This window comes from Malus domestica, chromosome 10 (genome assembly GCF_042453785.1).
Source record: "Malus domestica chromosome 10, GDT2T_hap1".
NCBI lineage: Eukaryota > Viridiplantae > Streptophyta > Magnoliopsida > Rosales > Rosaceae > Malus > Malus domestica.
The window spans coordinates 13,516,273-13,526,713 of NC_091670.1; positions in this window are offsets into that span (position 1 = coordinate 13,516,273).

Here is a 10,441-nt window from a genome sequence, read left to right on the forward strand (position 1 = left end):
AGGGTGGGTGGTACCACTTAGATTGTGGCCAATCTTCCTAATCGCGCACGGGCCAGGCTTAAAACACGTGAAACTCATCATTACCTCGTAAGGGCATTGAGACCATAACATATTACATGAAAGCGTCGCTTTCTCTAGAGTGTTGTCACACAGCTGCCCACTTAGAAGAGCCACTCGCTTTGTAGTGTTGTCACACAAGATAAGCACGCCACCCGCCTGCTGGCCAGACGAATCAAAGTTATCTTCCGGTCAACTGTCCACCCAGTCAAGTGTAAAAAAAACAGTAAAATCACGTAACACACGGTGCTGGTGTGCTTCCTACCCGCGAGGAAAGAAAGAAAAGCAACAAGGTTTAGTTCAGATTTGATTGTTTGCAGCATGGGAGCGGATTACCCAAAAAAATCCCTGGGAACAATGAAAAAAAGATATCTCGGTAACGAAAACTATAGGGGTTGTATTGGCGAGATCCAACGGTGAACAGCTACCCAAAAGAAAAACTGCCTGGAAGTCCAAGGACCTTTAGTACCGTACCCTACCCCCGAACCAGTAGCCTTCGCGCCAAGCAAGACCACCCGTGTCCCTTTCCTTTCTCCATTCCGCCCCCTTTTTTCTGAATGTTTCTCGGTATTTTTATGTAGGAATTTTTTTTTCAGAATGTTTTTGTGTTGAATATCCCACACCTAGGTACCGCCAAGGTGGATCTTATGGGAAAGTAGGATACTTTATAGTCGCTAATGTAAAGATTAACTCTGATGATTTGTTCTGGGACTTCCTCAATGATTGTAAGTATGCAATCTCATCCAGTGTCCATATAAAGCATGTGAAGGATAGAAGTAGTCAACAATTATGTAATGAGGCTACTTATTAAGAGGGGAGAGCTATCAGGTTCCATCCATACTACTTCACGTTAGGATTCACTTTTCCATGTTGCACTTATACCATAAGGTTATATGGTCCATGAAGTGTGCTCATGCACAATGTTCTCCCAATGCAGTTCATGCAATGGTGGGATTCTTTAACCTTAGTAAGTTCTTTGATCTGGAATTGACTATTGATGAATTCTGTTATGTCTTCAAAATTGGCCACAAGGTTGACATGGGGCAGTTGAGGTCTAACACGTCATAAGCTCTTTGATCTATCAAGTAGGGTGAAGTTTATTGAAGGTAAGCGAAAAGACAATGGAATCTGCACAAAAGGATAGAGAACTAGACTTACTGAAAATCCAAGATTTGGAAAAGGTTAACTTGAGCTTCATTTTACTTGTTTTGAAAAGGATTAATAAATTATAACTTTTGCCAACAACATTGGTCGTCTTCAGAAGATTGCCCATGAATTTGTGTCCAAGGATAAGGATTTGAATGACGTGTTGCTTGCCAAGGAGTTCTTAAATAAAGGCTTTCATGAACTACATAGCGTTAACGAAGACCTTGCTAAGGTGAATGAGCAGTTGTAGAGCGAGAAATTAAGCCATGAAAGCGCACTATCCCTAGCTCAAGCCGACATCTACAAGTTGGGGTATGTAGATCATCTTCAAGGATGGTTCCTGATTATCAGTTCTCTGAAGAATATTTGAAGAATTTTTCGATCTCCTTAGAAAATCTGCTCAAGTTTGATTTCTTAGTTGCTGTAGATGGAAAAGTTGAAGATGAAGCTTGTAAGATCTGTACATGCCTACCTCCATATAGCACGAGGCCTTTTGGGAACTCACTGATTTCGGGTTCCATCAGAACTTTGAAGTTAAGCAAGCTCGGGTGAGAGCAATCCCAGGATGGGTGGCCCACTAGGAAGTTGCTCATAATTTCCCAAAAACAAAACCGTGAGAGAATGGTAAGCCCAAAACGGACAAAATCTACTACGGCGGAGCTGAGACTTGGATGTAACAGAATTGTATCAGAGCCACTCTGCCTTAAGTAGGGTGGATTGTAAGATCCCACATCGACCAACGGAGAAGGGGTGATGTGCCTTATAAGTACATGCTCTCCTTCCTATAGCATGAGGCCTTTTAGGAACTCACTGGCTTCAGATTCCATCGGAACTCCCAAGTTAAGCAAGATTAGGCGAGAGCAATCCCAGGATAGGTGACCTACTGGGAAGTTGCTCGTGAGTTCCAAAAAACAAGACCTTGAGAGAATGGTAAGCCCAAAGCGAACAATATCATGCTATGGCAGAGCAAGTCTAGGATGTGACAAAGGTGCCGAAGTTGAAGCTACTAATGAGTAGTTTGCGTTAAAAACTTGGAAATTTTCTTTTCTTTTTTGTCTAGACTTTGTTTCTCCTTTATTTAGCTTGTATCAAATTTTTATGGCATTCATGCCAGTTTATCAATTTCTAGAAACTTTACCATTTTCTTCACTTTACTACATCTTCGTTATTCAATTTCCTTGAATTTTCTTGAAACTGTGCTTGCTTGAAGCATCTTGCAAAACTTTAGCCATAGAAGTGCAAACTATTTGCGCAACTTTCATCAAGGCATGCAATCCTAGCAAGAGTGTCTAGGCCGCGATTTTTGGCATCGTGGGGCGTTGAGATATTGCGTTCATCGTGCACTGTAGACCCTGGCTTTGTAATGTTGATGCTTCCAAACTGGTTGTTGACTTCATTACTCGATCGAAAGTCGTCTGACATGAAAACATGTTTGTGCGTTTGAGGCGAAGTTCCATGGGCAGTGTACTTTGAGCTTATGATCAAAAGTTGCCAGAAAGTTGTAATGCATTTGTAATATGAGGTTACTAAATGGCAGTTGTCCGAACAAGGATCATTTTAGTCACCGCCAAAAGGCTAAGGCAAAAAGAGCCGGAAAAGGCTCCAATAAAGAAAAACCCGCTCGAAAACCTGCTTGAAAACTTTATACAACTAGCAAACTTGTGAGTGATAACACACAAACCTGAGATCTACGCCATTTAAGGGAATAGTCAAATTGGCGATCCAAAAATCTTCTGAAGGTGGCTCTGAGCTTCTATCCCAGACAAACATACTAAGTCAAGTATGTTATGCAACATCAGATGTTAGCAAGTCCGAAGAGGGAATCCAGACTAAACAATCCCTATAAGGAATTTTATTCCAACAGAGCGCTGATACCCATAAATGTTTTAGCTAAACTAGTTAAGGTAGTCTGATTGCTACCTCTCAGGTCTGAGAAAAAAAAGATTCAAAAAGTATTTTTGACCCATATGCTGACGACCAAGTCTCTAAAGAACTTTCATTTACATTTCACTAAAACAAACACACAATCCAGTATGGGAAAGAAATCCCTTCCTAGTACTACATTACAAGTATTAGAATCCTTGTTCCAAAATCTTGGGAAAGGTAAAAAGTTGATATTGATTTATTTCTTGCAGGTTGTTTCAGATATGGTTTGAAGTTCTTAATTCCAATATATGTGTGTTGGTAGGCACATAGTGAAAGATTCTTCATGAGTTTAATGTTTAATTCCTGGTACTAGAGTAAGGTGGTACTTCAGATATTGCGATGAGAATACTTTATGAATGCTAAGTTTGGGAGATAATGTTTCTCCGAATCAACATTACTCGTATTTTTCTCTATTGCTTATTTTATTTCTCAAAGTTTGTTTACTTTAGAAAGATTTATTTGATTTAGGGTTTTTCATAGATAAAAAGGTAGTGCAAGCACATGTTTATTATCAAAATCCTAGCATACTTGCCTAGGATCATCAATTTTGATAAGGTGCCGCCACCGTCGTCGTCCAAAAGCAAAGGATGAGGAAGAAAGTGGTGACGGAGAACCCTTTCTAGAAAATCAACACTTTGTTGAGATTCAACCCATATGTAAAAATTGCGTGGAAGGTGATATGAGGGGATGGATTAGTATGGAATTACAGCTAAATTGAGTAATACTTAGCTTCGTTCGGCAGAGACTGGTGAGGAAAAATTCCATTTTTGGTTTGGGTGTGGAGAGAAAGCTTTAGTTAAGACGCATAAATTCCATGGTGTGAAAGTGAAAAATGACTATGGAAATTTTAAAGAGGAGACATTTATGTAAAGGCAAGCCACTGAATGATCTCTCCATTGAATACGAAAGGTCTTTTGTTGGAACCAAATTTGCGCACATCCGCGGACGGAGGTGAGAACCAAGTCAGAATTGTCTATGATCACCAACAAAGGGAGAATGAAGTTAATTGGGGGGGGGGGGGGTGGTGGAATCTTAGAAGGACTTCCTACATATCTCCGGAAAAGAGAATTAAACCATAGGTGTAGTTCCATGAAAGAATGGTGTGAACCATCCTTGACGAATAACTTATAACAGGGCATGAGGAGATAAGTTCTCTATGGACATGTTTATGCGTGGATGGCGGCGTCAGGATCTCTATTAGGCATAAAAAGAATAAGTGTATTATGGTTTTGTAAAGGGAAATATGTAAATGTATGTGGATATCTATGATATTCTTGCAAAGAATAAAGTTATCATCCCTTGATAAATACCCAGGCTAGTGTATTTGTATGGATCTTAAGAGTCCTTGTACGGAGAGTAATTTTCATCAATCAAGAGACTATTTAGGAGGAAATCTAGGATAAGATACCCAATATTGCCCAATTCCTAAGATATTTAATTAGGGTTTCCTTTACTTGGGAAACAAGTAATATCTTTAATAGGCCTAAGCCTATCTTACTGGACTATACTCCATGGGTTTTGAACATTCCGATCATTCTTTCCACGTGTCATGGGCCCAGAAAATCATGGTCCCACATCTTTCATATTGAGATTGACAAGTGCAAGGATCGAAGCCACTTGAAGAAACACGCAATTACTTTTTGTGAAGTATGTAAGCAAAATGGACGTTTTTGTCATCATTATAGGTGTGTTTACACAACTTTTGAGGTTGCATGGCAAAAATCAAAGCAACTCAACTACCCATTTTAACGCCAAAAGTCGGATCAACATACGGAGATAGAAGAATAAACGACATATATTCCAACTTACTCTGAAAGGCATGGTCTTTGTATAACAATCCATCCTCAAGAGGAATAAGTTACCTCTCAGATGCATAGTTGGGGGCAATTGTGGGACCATGATTTTCTAAGGCCAAAGTAAGGCTAATCCAAATACAGTTATCTCAGAAGTCCAGTCATGGACTCACCAACTCTGCACGGAGTTAGATCAAACGAAGCAATGGTGCCACCATCCCCTTGTTTTGGGGCAATAGACAAAGTCTTAGCGACTCCACTAGATGACTATGCTTGTTCCACAAGACACGTAGTCTAATCCAGATATGGACATAATCAAATCCTTGAAGTCTTGGAGTTTCTACAATCTAGGAATTGGCATGTGCCGCAAGTAATCATAACTCCTAACAGGGTGCAATATCTACTCCTAGAAATCCTATAGGATTTTTGCAATTTAGAATAAAGATTCTGTCGTAAAAAGGTCTCTCTCAGCACGGTATAAATATACCCGTCTAGGCTAATCCCTAATAACACAATCTAACACTTAAATTATCTTGTCTGCTGCTTGAGTCTAAAATAGTTCACTAACTTGATTGTCGAAAATCCTTTAGTCGGCGCACCCCATGGTCCTAGGCTTGCTTACGGTTGTTTATTGTTTTGTAGGTAGTCGTGTTCAAACACTTCCTCCACACACGGCGGTTCGAGCAAAGTTAACTTCAACTTACTTGAGAACTGTGTAGAATGAGGTATTTATAGGGAGATAGGGCTGACCGCATGTGTAGTGATTCCCATGTTATGTGTTAGCATACAAGTGGTCAAAGTTTGTCACCCATGTAGTAGGAAAGTATCTTTAAGATGTTGGAATATCGTAAAGATGCTTAAAAATAATCATTATGGATACTATTTAATATATAATAATATCTAAGAATTATCTTTGGAGAATCCTTTGTTTAATATGATTGTGCTTCCTTGAATAAAGGAATATGTCTTCAATGAGGAAAGCTTAAAGACAGGAAGTAGTGATTAATTATATCTTTAATTCCTCGCCTTATCTCGTTGCCATGAGCGGCTGAGCTTGGAGAAACTATAGTCAGCAAGTCAGGTCTTCTTAATGGTTGAACAATGTGTGGAACGAATGTGGGCCTTGCCAATTTATTGATGACATTTTTGTCAACTGTAAGTAAAAGTATGCATGTCAACCCCAAGATTTTCTAAATCATTTTTGTCTCCACACTAGGTTTGAAAATTCGCCACACTAGCGTGTTAAGAGTATCAAACTTACATAATGAAAAGGACAAACCTTGTATGTAATTATATGTAGCTGACTATTTCCCATATTAACAATTTTTTTATGGTAGAACCTCAATTTTCTCTAGAGGTTAAACATGCCTTCAATTACCAAAAAAAATAAAAAAATAAAAAATAAAAAATAATAAAAAAAGAGAGAGAGAAAGAGAGAGATTAAAAAATAATTAATTTGGATCTTATCAATTGTCAAACGAATAATTTATCGGAATAATTAATTTGGGGTTACTGTAGTGTGTCAATCATTTGCTGTTGAGTTCAAATATCCTCAAGATATAACTTTTTATAGATTAGAGTAATTTGAGGTTGTTTTTACGATCATTTCGTTTTCAATTGTTTAGTTTTTATTTTTATTTTAAACCTAAGAACTTGTTTCGTAATCAATTTCAATTTTTAGGTTTTAATAAAACAAACTAGAGGTGGGTTAGTTTGCCCATTTTCTAAGTGGAATGAGTTTTAATATTATAAACCTGAGCCTATTGTGTTGGCCTAGGGATTGAAGTCCAAGCCAACCAACTCACCCAAGGTTTACCCCTAGAATCAACTGCAAGACTAGTCTTCATTCGACATAGAAAACACAAATAAACCAAGCCAGCCCAGTACTCCTAAACTTTTGATTTGTCAAAAGAATTACATCACAAAAGGAGCTAAGTAATATGATTCTAAAACAAAATACCCTAAAACAAAAATTGCACCATATATCCAACAAATTTAAATAAAACAGAGACTCAAAAAGAGTCCATCAAGAAACCTCCCCTGAAAATACTACAAAAACCTTGCATATCTGAATTATGAAGGACAAAAGTCTCGCGTAGTAAAACTATGGACTCTAAATGAATTTAAATACTTTACAATAGTCTCTAACATCGAAAACACATTGACAAATTTCACCAAATTGAAAATGCATTTACGTCGCTTGGTTACTGTTATAGCTTTTATAGGTTTATAGAAGGGGAGGTGATTTTCTCAAACTCTTTTTAGCTTCTTACACACTCCTATTTAATTCTGACCATTAATTCTGTTTGATTTATTCAATTAGATGACCATAAATAAAGATATGTACGTGAAAAGCAATAAATTGTGTGTGAAAAAATCACTTCCCTGATAGAAAAACTCTAAGGCAGGCAAGATGATGGAATTAGTGATTACCTACCGATGAGATCAATTCCTTTGTTACCCTAATCAAATCCACCACAAATAGACGATCAAATAATGAGATCTGATTGAAACAAAAACAAAAATAAAAAGTAAAAATAAAAAAAATAAAAAAACCAAACAATTAAACAACAAAAACTTCCAAAAAATGAAACTAACAGAAATTGAAAGCAAACAAATCTACCAATTAAGACTAGCAAAACGCATGGATGAGGTTAAATTTTCATAACATGCACAGAGAGATTCGATTTCATCCTCAATCGAGATAACGAGTGGAAGATTGAAAGTACATAAACAAAAGACAAATAGAAAATAATATTAGTGGGAAAAGGTCAGTGAGAGGGCTCCTTGGACCTCAGAACACCTCCCCAAGGGATTGGCACTTTGGATGTGTAGTTGGGCTCTTACTTGTTGATGTGCTACAAGAAGAGAACAAAGTTAGTTTTGAAAGGTACCTTTATGGGGCTTAGGTGTAGGCCTTGATATTCACAATCAAAACTAACTAAGTGTTAGGCGTGCCACTGCAACCTCAGTATAGCAGATGTAGAACAATTGTGTTTTAAGTTGATTACTTGCGCCCCAAGTTATTCCAACTTCTTGTTATCAAAGGATTGTTGTGGATGAGTTAAGTCTGTTGGAGAACAATTTAGAAATAAATAAAAATAACAGAACTCGAAATTGTAGAATATTTATTAAACAAAATACTTGCTGTGCAAAATGAAATACAGAACTAAATATAAGAATATCAATGGTACTAACTTGATTACAGAAGGTAGAGGCTAGCGTAATAGCTATGTCCTTCGAACAGTATTTCCGTCCCACTCTTGTGCTTGTGGTTCAACAACGTCTGCTTGACCAGGATTCAACTACCTAATTCTACAACCCGTACTGGATTATAGAATTCTAGCGAATTTGCTTTGTGTGTTTACTCTCTGGAAATTTCGTACAGAAGCAAGGAGGAAGGAAATAAAAGATGCCTGGAATAGAACTGAGGACTCCAGTTATATAGGCTCTTTCATACCTTTTCAAATACATTTTGGATGTATCTGAAGCTATACAACTCTTTCCAAAGAGTTGTGTCTATTAATCAAAATGTTTTTAATTAATTTTAATTAAAAACTTAATTCGAAAATTAAAACTAATTGATCAGATTAATTTTAATTATTAGGCCCCAAGTGCCCAAGGCCCAAGGCCCTTGTCTTGATTAATTAATATTAATTAATATTAATATTATGGTATAGTCATCAAGCCCAATCCACACAATTGGTGGCCCAAGCCTCAATTCCCATTCCAAGTGGTCCAACACTTAACTAATATTGTAGAGGACAAAACATATATAAAGGTCATTGGGAATCTTGTTTTCTCCAATGTGGGACAAGAGTCTCAAAACTCTAACAAAGTCCACATTAAGTTCTTTTTCTTGCCTTCTAAACAAGGACTTTTAATTCATAGTCTTGTATGTTCAGATGAAGGGAGTCCAGAGCCCCTTAAGTCATTTGTTTAGTTCCAAGTTGGTTTTAAATGAAAGCATATCCATTAAAGTGACTAGATCCAGATACAAATGAGATTCTTAAGGTAGAAAACAAATGGAAATGATTTGAATACATGCTGGAAAGTGCATTAAGTAATAGATCTACTAATTTAGAAAATAAACAAAGAGGTTCAGGCAAGATTTCACCTTGTCTGGCAATGTTGAACTTCTTGTAGTTTATTCTCTTTGTATTTATAAAAGTTATATGCTTGAAAAGGGATGGATGGTACACAAGTTTACACGAGGGAATCGATACTATGATGCTATAAGGTAGCAGAGCTTTAAACGAGAGAAAGATAGGCTTTCTAAGGAAAACTATTACTAAAAGATTTGAGATCTGGGCTGATTACAATTTTTGGATGCAAATATGGCTTGAGAATAGAGTTTGTAAGTTTATTTGATTGGTTGAGTGTTCTTTCCCCCGTTGTCTCTTCTTCCTTTTATAGCCGACTGTTGTAGCTTTTGCTCTTACTCGAAAGCATTTGAAAGGTAGTGAGTCATCACACTTTTTACTAGCAATGCCACTGGAAAGTGCTTTTTGGTAGGTTAGCTCCCATCACTTGTTACTTCCCCAATGGACACATGGCTTGTTCCTTGACTAAGAAGGCATCAATTTATATTTGGGCTTGATGTTGGGCTTCGGGCAAGTCTCTTTTAATTGACACCCTTGGCTTTATTTTCTTTAAGCCCAATATTCAAATATTAACCCAAGCAGTGTCCCCTTTAATTATTGTTGAGTCTACAACCCAAGATGCTAATAATGATTAAACAACCGTCGCATGCCTTTACTTGGGACTTGCACCATTTAAGACAGCCATTGTTAACTAAACCTTTGCACTAACCTACTAATTTCAACGTTAATTAACTGTTCACTATATAACCCTCACTTAAACCCTTTGGCTAAATACCTTAGCAACTTCAAACCTTCGAATTCATAGAACTTCCCAAAATTCTTAGAGCCTTCAGAATTTTTGGAAATTTCTCTCGTTCTTCAATTCTTGATTTTCTAATCCCAATTTCTTTTTCAAAATCCAATGGCACCAAAGACTACTAAAACCCAATTTTCTTACAAGACTGGTGAGGGGTTTGTCACCATTCACCGTCTGCTCAACGGCCTTCATCGCCCTTGGGTTGGCCTGCAGACCTCTCTTTTCTTTGAGGAAAAAGGTGTGCATTCTCTGGGACCTGCATGGACTACCTAGGTACCAATTGCCGTGGAGAGTAACATTCCCAAGGCAAAGTGGTTCACCCCGAACCCATTTTCGACTAAGGCTGGCATTTCTTCCTCCAAATGGTCTACCCATCGACGATGATTCCCCTTGATGAATGATGAAGTTTGGGTACAGTCGGTAAACGAGCTCGAACCTATCTTCAAGCAAAAATGGATGAACAACAGTATCTACGAGTTGATAATGCTCTTAAAGACTACTGTTATTGCCAAGCCCAAGCTACTGATAACTACGCCCCCCTTCTGGAACTCGGGCACCAACACCTTCGACATCAGGATGTGCCTCATGTCTCCTACCATCCTCGATATGGCCCAAGTCTT